Source organism: Gopherus flavomarginatus, chromosome 3 (assembly GCF_025201925.1).
Source record: "Gopherus flavomarginatus isolate rGopFla2 chromosome 3, rGopFla2.mat.asm, whole genome shotgun sequence".
NCBI lineage: Eukaryota > Metazoa > Chordata > Testudines > Testudinidae > Gopherus > Gopherus flavomarginatus.
Window position 1 is genome coordinate 102,634,846 of NC_066619.1, and position 17,494 is coordinate 102,652,339.

The 17,494-nt window shown below is 41.0% G+C and overlaps 1 protein-coding gene and 1 non-coding gene across 9 annotated transcripts in view; one reads left to right on the top strand and one right to left on the bottom strand.

Moving 5' to 3' along the window:
• The window catches only part of TLE4 (TLE family member 4, transcriptional corepressor), a 123,106-nt gene that overhangs the window by 81,015 nt on the left and 24,597 nt on the right, over window positions 1–17,494 (top strand). The gene's annotated exons all lie outside the window — the stretch shown is intronic.
• On the bottom strand, window positions 15,431–15,532 carry LOC127048554 (U6 spliceosomal RNA). Its single transcript, XR_007773730.1, has one exon. It is a non-coding gene; the product is annotated as a U6 spliceosomal RNA (small nuclear RNA).

Below are 17,494 nucleotides of genomic sequence, written 5' to 3' on the forward strand. Positions count from 1 at the left end.
CTGGGAAACTCACCTAGAGAAGGTGGAGGCAGTCCTTAATACCTTCAGGCGAGCTGGCCTTACAGCAAACCCTGCCAAGTGCGCTGTAGGGTTTACGGAGGCCAGATATCTTGGCTACATTGTGGGAAAAGGTCTGGTAAAACCCCAAGAGAACAAGTTGGAGGCCATCCAAAATTGGCCCCGACCACGTCGCAAGAAACAAGTCCGGGCATTCCTAGGTGTAGTGGGGTATTACCGATGATTTTTTCCCCTACTTTGCCACAAGGGCAAGCCCCCTGACAGACCTTGTAAAAGCCCGTGGACCTGATCTGATACGATGGTCTGACGCAGCAGAGGAAGCATTCACAGACCTAAAGACTGCCCTATGCAGTAACCCTGTTTCACCAAGGAATTTATCCTGCAGACAGATGCATCGGAAGTAGGCTTGAGGGCCGTTCCATCACAGATGGTCGGGGAGGAGGAACACCCAATTCTCTACCACAGTAGGAAACTCCTTCCGAGGGAACAAAAATATGCAGTGGTGGAGAGAGTGCGTCTCGCCGTAAAATGGGCCATGGAAGCATTGTGCTACTACTTGCTCGGGCGCAGATTTGTCCTCGTGACCGACTGTGCCCCTCTTCAATGGATACAGCGGAACAAGGAGAAGAACACAGGGGTGACCAGGTGGTTCTTATCCCTCAACCTTTCCAGTTCCGTGTGCAACACAGAGCAGGGAGCCATCACGGCAATGCTGATGGCTTGTCACGTGTGTACTGTCTGGCATCTCAAGCTGCCCAACCCCTTGGTGTTGAGCAGGGAGGAGGATATGTGACAGACCCAAACCAGTGGGGTACAGGAGTCTGGTAGAGGGCAAATATACAGGGCACTGGATGAGTAGTTTTCTGTTCCCTGAGTGACCAGAGCAGGGTCTGCACTAGAGTAATCAGTAACCTGCTAGAACCAATTCAGGCAGATGGGCTGATTAGAACACTTGCAGCCAATCAAGGCAGGCTAATCAGGGCACTTGGGTTTAAAAAGGAGCTCACTCCAGTCAGGCTGGGGGGAGCCAGAGGGGCAGAAGTGCATGTGAGGAGCTGGGAGCAAGAGGCATAAGGAGCTGAGAGTGAGAAGGTGTGCTGCTGGAGGACTAAGGAGTCCAGACGTTATCAGACACCAGGAGGAAGGTCCTGTGGTGAGGATAAAGAAGGTGTTTGGAGGGGGCCATGGGGAAGTGGCCCAGGGAGCTGTAGCTGTCATGCAGCTGTTACAGGAGGCACTCTAGATAGCTGCAGTCCACAGGGCCCTGGGCTGGAACCTGGAGTAGAGGGTGGGCCCGGGTTCCCCCCAAACCTCCCAACTCCTGATTAGACACAGGAGGAGTTGACCTAGAGTGTGGGGAAGATAACTGAGGTGAGCAAATCTGTCAATAAGCACAGGACCCACCAAGGTAGAGGAGGAACTTTGTCACAGTTGTTACAGATTCAAAGTAACTGCACCTGTATTTCCCCTGGAGGGTACCCACTTAAAGTTTTCCAGCTCCCAGCCCTCACCAGTTCTGGGCAGAGACCTGCATCTTACACTCTTCTAGGTGGATTTTTTAAGGTTACACAGCTCCCTGTGATATCCCCAGCAAGCCAGTCTGCCTAAAAGGCCAGCGTTTGTGTTTAGCTTTCTCCCTGAGGGCTAAGCCAGCATATTGCTGGCAGTTACAGGTTACCACACAGGTTCTTCTAAGCAAGCACATTTATTCTTAAGGTAAAAACATTACAGAGAAAGCATATAAAAACAATAAAAGAACTTACACACAGGTTACAAAACTTGCCAGCGGTCACCCCCAACTCCAGCACAACCCTCTGGTATGTGCCAGTCCTTTAAACTCCACGACTGGGTTTTCCCTGTGGTTACAAGTTCATATCAGGTTCCTTTGGCTCAGGAACCAGAATGAAGGCTGCAAGTCTGTTTAAGCTTGGTCTTTTTATCCAAAAGTTATTTCTTTGTCTGTTAGATTTCTGGATGGAGAATCCAGTTTAAACCAGAATTTGAGACTTCCTGGGAGTTGGTACCTCTTTGGAAGTGTTATAATCTGAGTGATTTGTCTTAATCATCCTGTAGTGTTTTCATTTCCTGGAGGAGCTGTGGTAACCCTCCCCTAGTGAAGTACATACAGTCCCTTACCCACAATGATACCCTTAATAAAATATGGTCTCCCAAGGATATTGCAGGAAATTTCCCTACCTGCCATCAGAGTAACTGAGATAGGCAGAAAAGACTAAATGGGATGACCCAGGTAATAGACACCTGTCACTCTGACATTGATTCCAGGCAAGATAATGAAGCGGCTGATATGGAACTCAATTTAATAAAGAATTAAAGGACGGTAATATAATTAATTCAAATCAGCATAGGTTTATAGAAAATAAATTTTATCAAACTAATTTGATATTTTTTAAAAGAGATTACAGGTTTGGTTGATAACGGTAATTATGTTGACATCACTACATTTTGAATTTTTTAAAAAACTCGAACAATATAAAATTAACACAACACATATCCAATGGATTAAAAGCTGGCTAATTGTCAGGTGTCAAACTGTAAATGGGAAATCATCAAGTAGGTTTTTTTCCAGTGGGGTCCCTAACAGATTGGTCTTGGCCCTATGCTAGTTAACATTTTTATCAATGTCCTGGAAGAAAATATAAAATCACTGATAAAATTTGCAGATGACCCAAAAATTGAGGGAGTGGTAAATAAGGAAGAAGACAGATCACTGATTCAGAGCAAGCTGGATCTCTTGGTGAATGGGACGCAAGCAAATAATGTACTTTTTAGTAGGGCTAAATGTAAACATATACCTCTGGGAACAAAGAATGTAGGCCATACCTACAGAATAGGGGATTCTATCCTGGGAAGCAGTGACTTTTTAAAAAAAAATTTGGGTGCCATCCCAATGTGACACTGTAGTCAAAAGCGAATGCATAAACAGGTGAATTTTGAGTAGCAGTAGAGAGGTTATTTCTCTGTATTTGGCACAAATGTGACTTCTGTTGAAATACTGTCTGGTTCTGGTACCCACAATTGAAGAAGGGTGTTCACAAATTGGAGAAGGTTCAGAAAAGAACCACAGGAATGATTAAAGGATTGCAAAACATGTCTTATAGTGGTAGATTCAGAGTTCAATCTAGTTAGCTTAAAAAGAGAAAGTTAAGTGGTGACTTGATTACAGTCTGTAAGTATCTACGTGGGAAACGAAACATCTAATAATGGGCTCTTCTAAGCAGACAAAGGTATAACATGTTTTGGTGGCTGGAAGTTGAAGCTAGACAAATTCAGGCTGGAAATTTACCAAGGGTTGTGGTGGATTCTCCACCACAGACAATTTTTTAAATCAAGATTGGATGTTTTTCCAGATGATATGCTCTGGGAATTAGTGTGTGGAAATTCTATGGCCTGCGTTATACAGAAGGTCAGATTGGATCACAGCGATTCCTTCCAGTCTTGGAATCTGATATATCTATCAACAGAAATATGTTGGTTAGAATTTGGCCAATACAATGAGATTAACACCCCACTAAGAAAATTGTGATGTGATCCTTAATTATAAAGACAAAACTGTGCAGTTTAATGTGAAATATGGTAAGAATTGCTGTTACCATTTTGCTAAAATTTAAAACAACCAGATAGTCTCTTTGGGAAAACTAGCTACTTAGCTTGCACCACTATTACTGTAGATGTCCAAAAATAAAATATTCATAAGTGTTTTTGATCTGTGTTCTAGCTCAAATTATGTATCTCACCAACTCTAAACTGAGACTTCTGTGTAAACTGTTCTTAGAAAAAAGACAGTGGTGTATATGCACAGTGTTACTCTTGCCAATAATATGATTAAAGCAGAACAAGCACAAACTTTTGTTAACTACCTGATCCTGTTTTTTAAAAGAAGGTGTAATTTTAAAATATTGTATTGATGACATAATGAAGTTGTGGCCACAGCCAACAAAAACAAGGAAATTAACATCTGAAGTTGGCTGCTGCTTCCTGTGCACAGTGGAGAGAATTGTGGTGGAAAATGTAATATTGAGCACTTACCTATCACCTAGTTTTTGACTAGGGTTTACATGTTCAAAGACCTGTACAAACATTAATCTTCATGAAAACCCCATGAGACAAGTACATTTAATATCCATCTTGCAGATGAGGGGGGGCGGAAACTGAAACACACAGTTGACTTGCCAGAGAAAATGCACTAAGTCAGAGGCAGAGCTGGGAATAAACTCGTGTGCCTGTTTTGTGCCTATGTTCTTTATGACTTGTACCTAGTTTTAAATAATCCCTGGAGATAAGTCTCTACAATTTGCACCTGTTACAACCTTAATATTATATGTATGTTTGTGTGTAAATGAATAATACATTGGGATTAATAAATTCACAGGCATGAGTAGCCAGAACTCTGTTTTACGTGGTGCAAAGCCCCTCACCCTCTATACAGCAATTATACCAGGAGCACTGGGCACAGAAGTACCGAACCTACTGAACATTATGCTTTTTAAGGTCATAGGTTACAACTGTCCTCTGCTATGTCAGAGCTTGTCTGTTTTCTCCTCTACAATGAGACAGCCAGTAATTCCTCAGAAATATTTGAAGAGACATCATTTAGTAGTTTATGTGGAAAGCCTTGAATAATTCACACAACAAATGATTAGACAAGCACTTGTCTATCTGACTGAATTATTCTGCATGTTTGCTGAAGCTGTAAAGCAGGAGAACAGCATTTCCTTCTCCAGAGGCTTTACAGTGGTAGTATTGACTCACCTAGTTATTGGGTTTCAGCCTTTTGTTGACATTGTTGTAAATGAAAGCAGCCTGGACAGGCACTGAGCAGCTGGGTTGGATAATTGTGAAGGATTCATGCTTGTTGCTGTTACCCCCAGTGTTTGTAGTGGGTTGTTTGCTTTGACTTTTGTTGAACTGTTGACAAAAGCATTAGATACAAATGGGAACAAATAAAGTGGTGAGATGCCAGGAGGGCTTGGCAGTAATGCTGGTTTTCATGCTGACTTAAATGGGGAATGTGGACACTTATCTGGATAAGAAATGGAAGGTGTATTTAGTGTTTGTGCTCTTCCCCCCCTCCCCCTTCCAATTTCAATTTCTGTTAAACATGTTTTGGCAAATAAAGGTGATTCAAGCATAGTGGAGGTGCTAACACCAGTGCCTTAACTCTTTGGCAGTAGGTAATTTTTTTGGAGCATCTATTTGTGGCTTGGGTGGTTTTACTGGGCAAATCCAGTTCTGTGCATGAAAGGATTAAATGTAAAAAAGAGGGGGGGAATTGGGGAGGTTGGAGAATTAAATAGAACAGTATACACTGAAATAGTATAGCCAGCAAAAGTGAAGTCATTTACTGGAACGCTTTTAATTTGCTTTAAACAAAATACTCTTTTGTATATTCAAATATGGAATAGCTCAGCTGTTGTGAAGCCAGAAAATTAATGGTATTTTTAGTGAAATAGCAAAAGCATGTTAACAACATAGCTTTGGATGATAATATTGGCATTTTATTCATGGGGAATTATCAATGCAGGTCACTGGACAACATCATGTGATTGAAAATGATTGAGCACAGGGGGAAGTGTCTGTCCTTATGTAAGATTTAATTTTGCATTTAGTCTTTCAGGAAGGGAGCAAGGAGACAGAAAGGAAGCATTTTTTAAACCTTTAGGATGCCTGTTGTGGTACCTGGTGGCGGGGGAGGGGGATCTGGTCTTTCTACTTTTCCCTGTCCTAGAACTTTTGCTACTCCTACTTTTTTTTTCTCTCTTTCATTTGACATCAGTGCTGAAGAATTAACCAAGAATGGGACTCCATTATGGTGGGTACTATACTGGCACAGAGTAGTAGTCATTCCCTACCTTGAAGAGTTTATCATCTAAATAGACAACGCAGATGCAGGGGCACAGTTGCAACATTGCAGTTACATGGCTATCGTGTAGACACTTGCTACAGCGACAGAAGGGGTTTTCCGTTGCTGTAGTAAATCTTCCCCCTCTGGAAGAGGTAGCTCAGTTAAGAGAAGAATTCTACTGTCCACCCTAGTGATGTCTATGTTGAGGCTTAAGATGGCTTAAATCTGTCTCATGGGGTGTGAGTTTTTCACACCCATGACCAACACAGTGAGGTCAACCTCAGTTTTAGGTATAGATCAAGCCATGGGGTGGAGGGAATGTTTTTAACACACAAGCAAAGTAAGCAATGTGATGGCAGCAAATGGTATATAAGTGTCGCATATTTTTTTCGAGAGAGAAGGAGGGGATACGCTAAATGGGAATGGAAGGAGGTGCAGGTGCAATGGAAGTATGTAAGGGGGCAGGGTTTGCGGAGACTGAGGGAGTAGGGAGAAGAGGGCTGGAACAAATAGCTAGTCAGTGGCAGGACGGAGAAAGTCAGAACGTTCTGTTGCAAAGGGTCCTGGCTTTGGCTAATTTTGCTCCCTCCTGGCTGGAGTCTGTCTGGCTTCTCTGCAGTTTTCCCACAAGGGCCATGTGGCGGGGGGAGAGGAGGCACCACTGGTTTCTGGTACCCCCAGAGTTGGGGTATATGAGGAGTTTCCCTGCATGATGCTGGAGAACGGGTGGCCCTGGCTGTGCCCATTTCATCCCCTCCCTGCCAGTGTAGCAATCCATGCTCTTCTTTCAGTCATATAGCTCGACTGTGGAGGAAGATAGTGTCCCTTGCGAAGGCTTTACTGAAAAGAGCTATGTCTTGCATCCCTCGACACAGCCTCAGACTCAGTCTTCTGATTTCCTCTGTTTAGGAGCATGTGTGGCCGTACTTTGCCTTGTACCTGAGACTCTTAATACATTGTCCCCCTGTCTTGTGAGTCATGGGCGGAGGGAAGCGGTCTTAAAGGACTGGGACTTTCTAATTTGATCCTGAAACAACCAGGGAGCCAGTGGCATGCATGTGCTGCAGCACTGATGGTATATGATCTTGAAGGTCTTTTTCACTCAGCCATAGAGTTGCTACATATTGCTTGAGCTGAAGCTTTCACATAGTACTCAACCCCATGTAGAGTGAGAGACAGTTCAGTGTGGGAGTATCAAAGATGTAGATCACAGTGGCAGGGGCATCACCTGAGTTGGAAGGGCAGCAGGGTCTCCTGGCTGTCTGAAGATGGTTGTAGGCATTCCTTGCCACTGCTCTATGTCCAGTGTGAGCTGATGTTCCAGCATGAGCAGAACCTTGCAAGGTTTTCTGTCAAAAATATTTGGCTCCTGCCTTCACACAATTATCACAAAATCCCAGTGTGGGGAGAAAATTGCATGTGCTTATAGGGCACCTGGATCTTTTGATAGTCACTTTTTTTCCAATGCCACAGTAGTAATATTGTTCCTGCTCATATTTTTGTGGCTACAAAAGAGAAGATGTGGGAGGATGGGAATAAAACTGCCTTTTACAACTGCCACAGTTGAGGCTCCAGTTCTGCTACATGTATTATGTCTGGGGACTACTGCGTCCACACACAGCCCCTCTAACTTCAGGGGGTGCAGCAGTTTGCCTACGTGCTAAACACTGTGGGATCAGAGGCCAAGTTGCTGATTAATCCTACTTATGTAAAAAGAAAGTGAAGAAATATCAAGCATTTCCTGTGCTGGAGAGTTTAGAAGAATTGGTGGTGATGTTACTGTAAATAGATTATGCACAGTGCATCCCAATAGAGCTTCTTCTGCAAAAGTATTTTCTCTGAATCTCCAGGGAATATCCTGAATGAGTCTCAGGTGGCCCTAAGAAGTTGTCAGCAAATTTAAAACTTGAATGAGGAAAAAGTGAGAAATCAGTGAAAGGTGAACACCCAAACAGAAATAAGTATCATACCTAGAATTCTGTCTTGAGAGCATTTGAGAAATCCATTTTTGGATAAACTAGGTAATGAGAAAAGGTAGGGAAACAACTTGTAAATATTCTAGGGCTGTGTCTGTTTCTTAACACAGATGGATCATTCTCTGATTTCATATGAAATCCATTCCTCCTATGTCTGCTGCACAGAGTCAAGGGAGTCGTACTAGAAAAACTTTCAGATTAATCCAATTTCTCCCTGTGACCTGTAGGTTCTGCCCAAAGCAGTCATCTGCTAGGAAGAACAATAGACTTGGAAAGTCTGAAACTGAACACTGGGGCAAGTAGTGTTGTAAAGAGTTTGTGTTCGTGTGGGAATCTGGTGAATGGTCACAGGAACAAGCAGGAGAGAGAGAGACACGGTATGCTCTTATTCTTGTTTGGTTGTGGCCTCCTTCACATCATAAAGGAATGCATCAAAGTGTAAGGTATACTGGTGTCAGTTAGGTGGGGAATAGAATCCTAAAGTGCCAAGTAAAAATGAGAGCATAGTGTTCAAGTAATTTAACATGGAAAAGTGTAAAGTAATATGATTAGGGTTGGAAAATGGAAAAAGAGGGATATGCCTGTGGTACACAACCTTATAGCAAAAAAGGTCGTCTTTGGCAATGTGCCATGTGCCTGTGGGCTGCACGTAATTTGCATATAATTTACATTGGATTGTCATCAGATAAATGCACATATTCCATTTGTGTTTATGTATAGAGTGCTATAAGTGTGAACAGTGCTTTACACAAAACACAATGAAAAACACTTAATTTAAGGGCTACAGTGAAAGCAATGTTAATGGAAAGACTGGCTCTGTATCTGTGAAATCAGCGTATTTGTACGTCTGGTTCTATCTTTGAGGTGGCCACATGCACTATGGAATACAGGTTTGAATGTATTAGGCAGCTGCATGGTTTTGTTTTGTTCACATGCCTGTTAGGAAGGGTTTGTTTAAAAAGTAAGTACTTCCAAAGAGATGTGCACAGGATTGTTGATAGCTGCCGCCTTGCGTAACTGACTGTCTGGCACTCTGTTGCTATTTATAGAAATTTTGTCTGTTTCCTTCATAAAACTTCATTTGGAGTCGTATATGGCAGTCAAATTTTAGATGAATTGTGGCTTCAGTTACTTTAAGTTCAGCTGAAGATAAACTTCATGTCCATTGCAAAAATGTTTTGGTCTTTTACAGTTCACAAGACTATGCCTACATCTAAATTAAGTAGAAACAGTACTTTTGGCTAGGTTTGTAGCATGACCAGAAGGTAACACATCTGGGCACTAGCAGACCAAGTAGGAATCAGATTTTGATAGTTAAGGATCCCTATACAGAAGAAGGACTCATCTTGTTGATATCTTTGGGCAGTAGCTTCATAACTATCCCTGAGAGCAACCAACATGACATTGCATGGGACATGAGACAGTCTGTAAAGTGAATAGGTCCCAAATTGTGGTAAGGTTTTATAACTTTTAAACCAAGCACTTAAATTCCATCTGGAAACCCACCAGCAGTGTTTTGGACTTTCAGTGTAAAAGTCCCTCTTAGTAGCAGAGAATGTTGGTACCCACTTAACTTCGCTGTCCTGTTAGTATATGTAGAGAACCATATACCAATCTTGGCTGGAAGTGACAAAAACGTGGCTAACTATAAGATCTCTATTGAAAAGTAAAGGGCACGCTCCTCTTACCAACAATAGGAGGAAAGTGCATTTGATATGAATGGCTACCAAAGCAGCACATGATCTAACAAGACACTTTACTTGTGAACATGTGTTACAAATTATAGCCATGCTTCCTTACTGCCATTGTAGCCATTATAACCTTCACCAGCTCTGCTGCTTGTTTACCCCAACTAGCAGCATGATGTCAGTCTTGTCTGGATTGAACTCTCATAGCCAAATCCTAAAGTTAAACATTAAAATGCATATTTGGTCACTTAAATTATTGGCACTCAGGATTTCTGAAAATCAAGTCATTTACGTAAATGTCTGCATATGGGCTTGAGCACCTGACTTTAGGCACCAATTTTGAACATGTTGGTCAGAGTGATGGATTGAGAAGATGGAGAGCACATTTCAATATAAAAGTAACTTTTGGGTCCTTTATCTGAACTCAGTAATCAATGTATCTTGGGTTAATTATATTTCTTGGCCCTTTGACCTCTACCTGTTTGTTTAATCCAGTGTACAGTATTACCTTGTAAATAGGAAACACCCTGAAATTGTCATTTAAGTGAACTTGTTAATGCCAGCTTCTCAGGGTTCATCCCAAACTGGAATGAACACCTTTCATTTTTATAAATAAATAAATGAAACATTATAGTTTCCAAGACAACCCAGATGAAATATCTGGCTTTGCTATAGGAGCTAAACCCACACCAGAGGCATTGTTATCTTTATCCCTGCTGAGTAATTTGTACACTGCAATAGTTTGTTTGGAGAGATGCCTGTTGTTGTTTAAAATGTACTTAATGCAAGATTAGAGAACAGAAGCTTTTTTTTATTTTGTTTTGTTTATACAAGCTCATTTCTAAACCATTTAAAATAAAGAGTTTGAGTATGTATGGTATTTAAAAACCTTTCACATGATGTTTTTAAAACAGATCAATTTCAGCATTAAAATGTTAGGAATTCAGCCAAGGAAAATTCAACTCAGGATTGTATAACTATAATGATAATGTATTATACCCGTCTTCCTTGAAAGTGATTGTAACAGCAGAGTTGAACCTGGTGAATTACATAATTTAGGAGTGTTTGCCAGAACACTGTTTTAGGCGGATTACTGCAGTCTTTTCTTAACAAAAGCAAAAGGAAAGATGGATCATATTATGAAGTACTTAAGAAAATAGTCTTCTCAAAGCATCTAAAGATAATTCATTTGAGTAGAACAGAAGGTCATGTGTATGAATGCCAGTTATCACACTTAACTACTTGACAGGATGTAGGGGAGTACAAGACATGGAGTTCTGTTTTTCAGTTGCTCTAGCCTGAATTAAAAATTTATTGGCTGCTCATTGCTGACATCAAAACATTTCTAGCTAGACTAAAGTGAGTACTTGACCATGCTTTTAACTTTTAAAAAATTGAGTGACCCGTCTAATGTAAAAAATGAAAGGCATAGCAAAGTAAAAGCTACTGCTGCCTCTTGCATAATTCTTCGATGTTAAAGAGTCTGTTGCACATCAAAAAGTTTGCACAAGCACTGTTTTATATATTTACGTGCTGTTTTGAAGAAGGTGTGGTATGTATAGTGGATTCACTTTGGGCCCTTACTTGGATGGTAATGCTTCAAGACTGTTGGAAGAGCTCTTCTCCCATAACTCTATCCATTAGAATCCTTGGTTTAAAGAGCTATTCTTGGAAAATTTCTTTTTGTAACAAATTGGGTTTTCAGGCCCCAATTCAAAAAAGCACTTAAGCACATGCTTAAATCCCTCAGACTTTTTAGCTACTTTCTGACTTCAGTGAAGTTAAACACATGCTTAAACTTTAACACATGCTTGAGAGCTTCACTGAATAGGGATAGTTTCCTGAATTAGGGCCTCTTCTGACACAATTGTTTTATATTCCTAAGAAAATGCAATAGATGAAGTCAGGCACTGGTAATGTGCTTGAATGTTATTTGGGCTGGAAAGCAGAGCAGTAGTGAACAAAGATTACTTGGCAATATTTCACTGGAATTTCATATAGTATGTTGTATACAAATGAGAGATGGATTTCAGCTTTGCTCAATACCCCCTGTTCATATTTTTAGCACCCAGTTAATGCAATGATGAGTTAATTAATTCATTGAGTGTTCAGCTTTAAAAGATGGCTGCCCAAATAGTGTAAGGGCAAATCTACACTACAAACTTGTATCAGCACAACTGTACTGGCAAAACTATTAATATAACTTTGAATGTCCCAAATCATTTCTTCAGCAGGTCACGTTAATAATTTGTTTTTATTCTTTATATAGAAGTAAAGATACTTTACAGACAGAAAACCAAAGTTTTTGCCCCAAGCAGCTTAGCTGCACCAAGGGTGTAAGGGATGAGAGCCACAAATTTGAAAACTGAGACCAGATGCCTTCCCACCCACACTCCCATGAATGTAACCTGAGGGTATGTCTACACCAGGGGTAAGCAACCTATGGCACGGGTGCCAAAGGCAGCACGCGAGCTGATTTTCAGTGGCACTCACGCTGCCTGGGTCCTGGCCACTGGTCCGGGGGGGCTCTGCATTTTAATTTAGTTTTAAATAAATCTTCTTAAACATTTTAAAACCTTATTTACTTTACATACAACAATAGTTTAGGTATATATTATAGATTTTTAGAAGGTCTCTTTCTATAAGTGTTAAAATGCATTACTGACACGCGAAACCTTAGATTAGAATGAATAAACGAAGACTTGGCACACCACTTCCAAAAGGTTGCCAACCTCTGGTCTACACTATGAAATTAGGTCGAATTTATAGAAGTTGGTTGGTTAGAAATCATTTTTATACAGTTGATTGTGTGTGTCCCCACACAAAATGCTTTCAGTGCATTAAGTCGGCAGATTGCATCCACAGTACCGAGGCTAACGTCGACTTCCAGAGCGTTGCGCTGTGAGTATCTGTGAGTAGCTATCCCACAGTTCCTGCCATCGCCACTGCCCATTGGGATTCTGGGTTGAGATCCTAATGCCTGATGGGGCAAAAACAGTGTTGCAGGTGGTTCTGGATACATGTTGTCAGGCCCCCCCTCCCTCCGTGAAAGCAACAGCAGACAATCGTTTTGTGCCTTTTTTCCTGGGTTACCTGAGCAGGCGCCGTACCATGGCAAGCATGGAGCCCCCTCAGCTCACCATCACCGTACGTCTCCTGGGTGCTGGCAAATATGAGACTGCATTGATACACAGCAGCAACTCACTGCCTTTTGGCAGCAGATGATCCATTATGATTGGTAGCTATTGTCATCGTATTCCTGGGTGCTCTTTTAGCCAACCTCAGTGAGATCGGACAGGGTGCCTGGGCAGACATGGGAGTGATTCAGCCAGGTCAGTCCCATCTTCTGCCCAGCACCCAGGAGATGACGATGGCTAGCAGTCCTAATGCACCGTCTTCTGGTGAGCAGCCAGGAGATGATGATATCTAGCAATCGTAATACAGCATTGTCTGCCGAGCACCCAGGAGATTACATTGGCTAGCAGTCCTACTGCACCGTCTGCTGCCAGCCTAAGATGTGAAAGATAGATGGATCAAAACTAGAAATTGATCCAGTTTGTTTTGTGAAATCAACAGCCTGCTAAACCGAGGGTTTTAAGTTCAATCCTTGAGGAGGCCATTCTGTGTGACAGTTGTTTGTGTTTCTCCTTGATGCAGAGCCACTTCTTTTTTTTTTTTGTTGATTTTAATTCCCTGTAAGCCATGTCGTCAGTCGCCCCTCCCTCCGTCAGAGCAACGGCAGACAATTGTTTTGTGCAAAACCAGGCGAGGACGTGACGGCAGCACTATGATGAGAGGGACATGGTCATAGACTTCTCACAAAGTATGGGCCGGGCATTGTGCCCCGGCAATGTGCACATCATGCTGATGAGCTCTGCAAATATGCTTGCCAAACAGGAAATGAAATTCAAAAGTTCGTGGGCCTTTTCCTGTCTACCTGGCCAGTGCATCTGAGTTGAGAACGCTGTTCAGAGCGGTCACAATGGAGCACTCTGGGATTGCTCCCGGAGGCCAATACCGTCAAATGGTGTCCACACTCCCAAATTCGACCCGGCAAGGCCAATTTCAGCGCTAATCCCCTCGGAGGTGAAGTAAAGAAATCAATTTAAAGAGCCCTTTAAGTTGAGAAAAAGGGCTTCTTTGTGTGGATGGATGCAGGGTTAAATCGACATAACGCTGCTAAATTCAACCTAAAATCGTAATGTAAACCAGGCCTGAGTTAAAAAGAAAAAGCCAGTTTCAGGGAACTGAAAAGCAGGGAAGGGAAGCTAAGTATTTATTGTTTAGAATGCACACTGAAAGAATTTAAAAGCAATTCTTCATGATTCTGCCTTCAGAAACTAGCTGTGTGATTTTTGAAACAAAAGAAAGCTAATTAGTGCTTGGTTATCTCCTGATCAAAGCCAGGAGTCAAATAGAGAGTTATCTCTGGAGGATGTTGCTAGTACCAATCTTCAGGAAAAAGAGAATCCACTTAACTGTCCCCTGAGTGTACAGCTTGGTCATTTTTGCTTTGAAACCTTTGGCACAGACTTTGTTTTCTGTCTAATTACCTCTATTCCTAGTTCTGATGTGATTTTTTTACGACCCCCTAGTTGCTTGAGACATTATATTTCACATTCCGCTTGTTTTTTGCTGTATAATATACAATCTGAAATTAAATTGTAAGTATTTTACTGTGCTTAGGTGTGGTTTTTTTAGAGCTATAACCAAAAGATAATTTTTTTTTCCAAAGGGATTCCTCAATACTTATTATAAATGTTTCTTACATATTGGTTCTTTATACATTAAGGTTTCAAATACGCATATAATTGCTCTTTCTCATAGTATAAAACATTCTCTTTTTAGCATTTTCCTACTATTCTAAAACTGTGTTTTGTCTAAATTCAGTTGCCATAAAAATGCATTTACCACTAGCGTCCTTGAACCATGCTGGGCTTGAATTATTTTGTCAGTCCTCACTTTTTTTGAAGAATGCCTAAAGATAGTAAGTGCTTTGCTCCCAAGTTGCAAAATTCAGGGCCAGTAAGACAGGCTGATGGCTATCATTCTTTCGGTCTTTCACGGTCCACAATTAAATTGCTGTATTGAATGCTATGGCTAGTTGAACTGCTTCTCTTATCCTGTGATTGCTCTCCCTCTTACTAGCTCACTCCCAATACTCCCCTTTAAGTTTCCATTTTGGTGGTGCTGCTCTACATGTCTCAGATCTCTGCCTTAGGAAATTGCATGAAAGTTCAGTAAGTGGAACCCCTTAACATTTGAGAACAGAAGAGAGGATCTGATGTTTCCTTGTCTTTTGTGGTGTTCTTCTGATTCCCAGAGATGGTTTACCCTCAATTCTTTTGAATTTGTATAACTTTGTGACCTTTGGTATGTCTGCTTTAGGTCAAAGTAACTGTTGGTATTTTATATGTTGGGGCTGCTCTCATACATTCCAATATCAAGAATTAGTCTGTATTTTTTCTTTCTAAAACACCAGAAATGCAATTTGTGGTTAAGTTCTGTCTGTGTTCCTTTGCTCTCACCCGTTTATTACTCCAGAATGCTTATTATTTCAGACTCATTAGGGCTAGAAATCCTTTGCATGTACACCCTTGGGCTCTCTCACTGTGTCACGTCCTCTGTTGCACATACTACCTATAATTGTGTGCTAATATGTCCTTGTGAAACACTTCATTCTATCCACATTTGTTTTGAAGTATGTGGTCTAGTCTAGGGTATGCTGAAGCTTTGAATTGGAAGAAATTGAAACGGGTTGGGTGATATAGAAAGGACCCTGTGAATTGCTTTCTGGATTAGAATGGAGGCTGTTTAACTAGGCCTTGGCTGTTGCCATCTGTTAACTTCAATATTTACAAGCTGGCAGATGTGGACAAGAGCAGACTTGATGGAAATGCTTCACAAATGTGTGTGCCATCCTTGCACAGGGGCCATGCTAATTTCTGTGTTGTACCAATTTTAAAATATATGCTGCTGAGCTGTAATCGCTGAACCTTGAAGTCCCTATAAGCTGATCAGAAAAGCTTTTTATTTTTCCACAACTTTTTTCTAATATTCTACCTCCCATCCATTTCTTTATTCAAACTGCCTTCCTTACCAAAAGATGCCTGTTATCCTTGCTGCAGTCCTCCTTGTATGTGTGCTTAGATATCCTTTCCCCTAAACCTGACTTTTGTCTTTGCTTCACATTTGTGCTCCTTAACTACTTCACTGCTTGTACTTAAGTGCATTGGTTCTTTTTTTCTATCTTTTGACCCTCAATGTGTAAGTAAGGGATTAGGCCTTACCTGTGTTACATCTCTCACAGTCAGTGATTACAGAGGAAGCTGTATTTTAAAGGATTTATTTTAAAGATCCACCTATTGAAGGCTAGCTAGCAGCTGCAGCCATTGCTTTAAACACCTGTTTTCCTTGCCATTGTGTGCTTGTATGCCCGGAGAGGCCAGAGAGTCAACAGCCCATGCTGATAGAAGTATGCTTCAAAATTGCCTGGTATCTCTGACCTCCGCTGTGTAGCCTAACTAGTTTTATAGCAAAACTGAGATGTACAGGTGTTCAAATACTTGACTGGAATTAGCATGGAGCCAGTTTATGAATGTAGCATTCAGACTCTGGAGTAGTGGTATGTTTAATTTTGAATTTATCACCATTATTGTAACTATGATTAAAGATCTAGACTTGGATTCCTTCAGATCGTTCCTTCTCATTTAATTAGATTATATTAAATGTTATAGTAGCACTGCCAGAGCAACTAGATCATCAGTGTAAAAAGCATCTTTTGATATTTTGGATATTTTTAATTTTGAAACTATTGGGGTATGGAAAGTTAACTGCTGCACATACACCATTTTCTTTTTTATTCCAGATTTCTTCTACTGTTTAGTTGTTCTGACAGAGACACTAAACATCTGGACTTTGATGTTTTATGTGACAGTCTTATCCACTAATTAACTTCATTAATTTTGCAATTAGTGAAGTAAATTAGTGGGTAAAATGCCATATAAAACATCAGTTTGCCTTTTTAATTATAGATTGTATAAAAAAAAATCATCACAAGCTTGGATTATTTGACTCAAACCAAGTAGCCCAGACAGGACCATGTGATATGAAATAGCTTTGTACTGTGGCTTTCCTAGCTTTTTACGCTTAAAAACTACTGAGACAGTCCATCTGAGTTCTAAGAATCTAGCCACAGAGAAAAAGGAAGCAAACACTGATTCAGTCCAGCTGAGTGGGAGTTAAGGTGCTGATTGGGTAAACAGAGGGAGTGACTAGAGTTGTGGGCAATGGAAGGTGAAAATATGCAATAAGTTTACTTAAGCCTTGTCTGTACTAGAAAGAAAATACCTGGATAGGTATTCCAGCAAATCCTCCTAGTGTAGATACATTTTGATTTTCCCCCCACTCCTACCCAACATAGCTATGCTTGCAAAAGCCTTGGTGTAGACACAGTTATACCAACAAACACAGTCCTTTTGCCAATACGGCTAAATTCATTCAGGGAACTAGTATAAACTACCCTGTCAAAAGAATAATTCTGTGGTATAGGAGGAATATAGATATAGCTATACTGGCAAACACTTTCTTGTGTAGGCAAGGCCATAGACCTCAGTGAATTAAGAGACCTCTTTCATCTAAGAAGCACTAGCTAAGCTATAGAATGGCCACTGAAAATATAAAGGCAGTTTGATTGGAACAGTTCTGCCTAAAGTCTGTAAGGATAACACATACATGAAAGGCAGGTTGGCTTGAATTTTGAAGAAGATAGGAGGGCTCAACTGAAATCAAACAGCAGACTGAGTTCTTGAGGGAAATCATTGAAGCAAGATTCAATAGAATGAGTGGAAAATGCTCTGGACTGAGACCTTGGGTGGGTTAATGGTGGAGAAGATGAAAGAATTTTACATCAGAGGGGAATGGAAGTAACTGGAAGGCAGAAGGAAAAA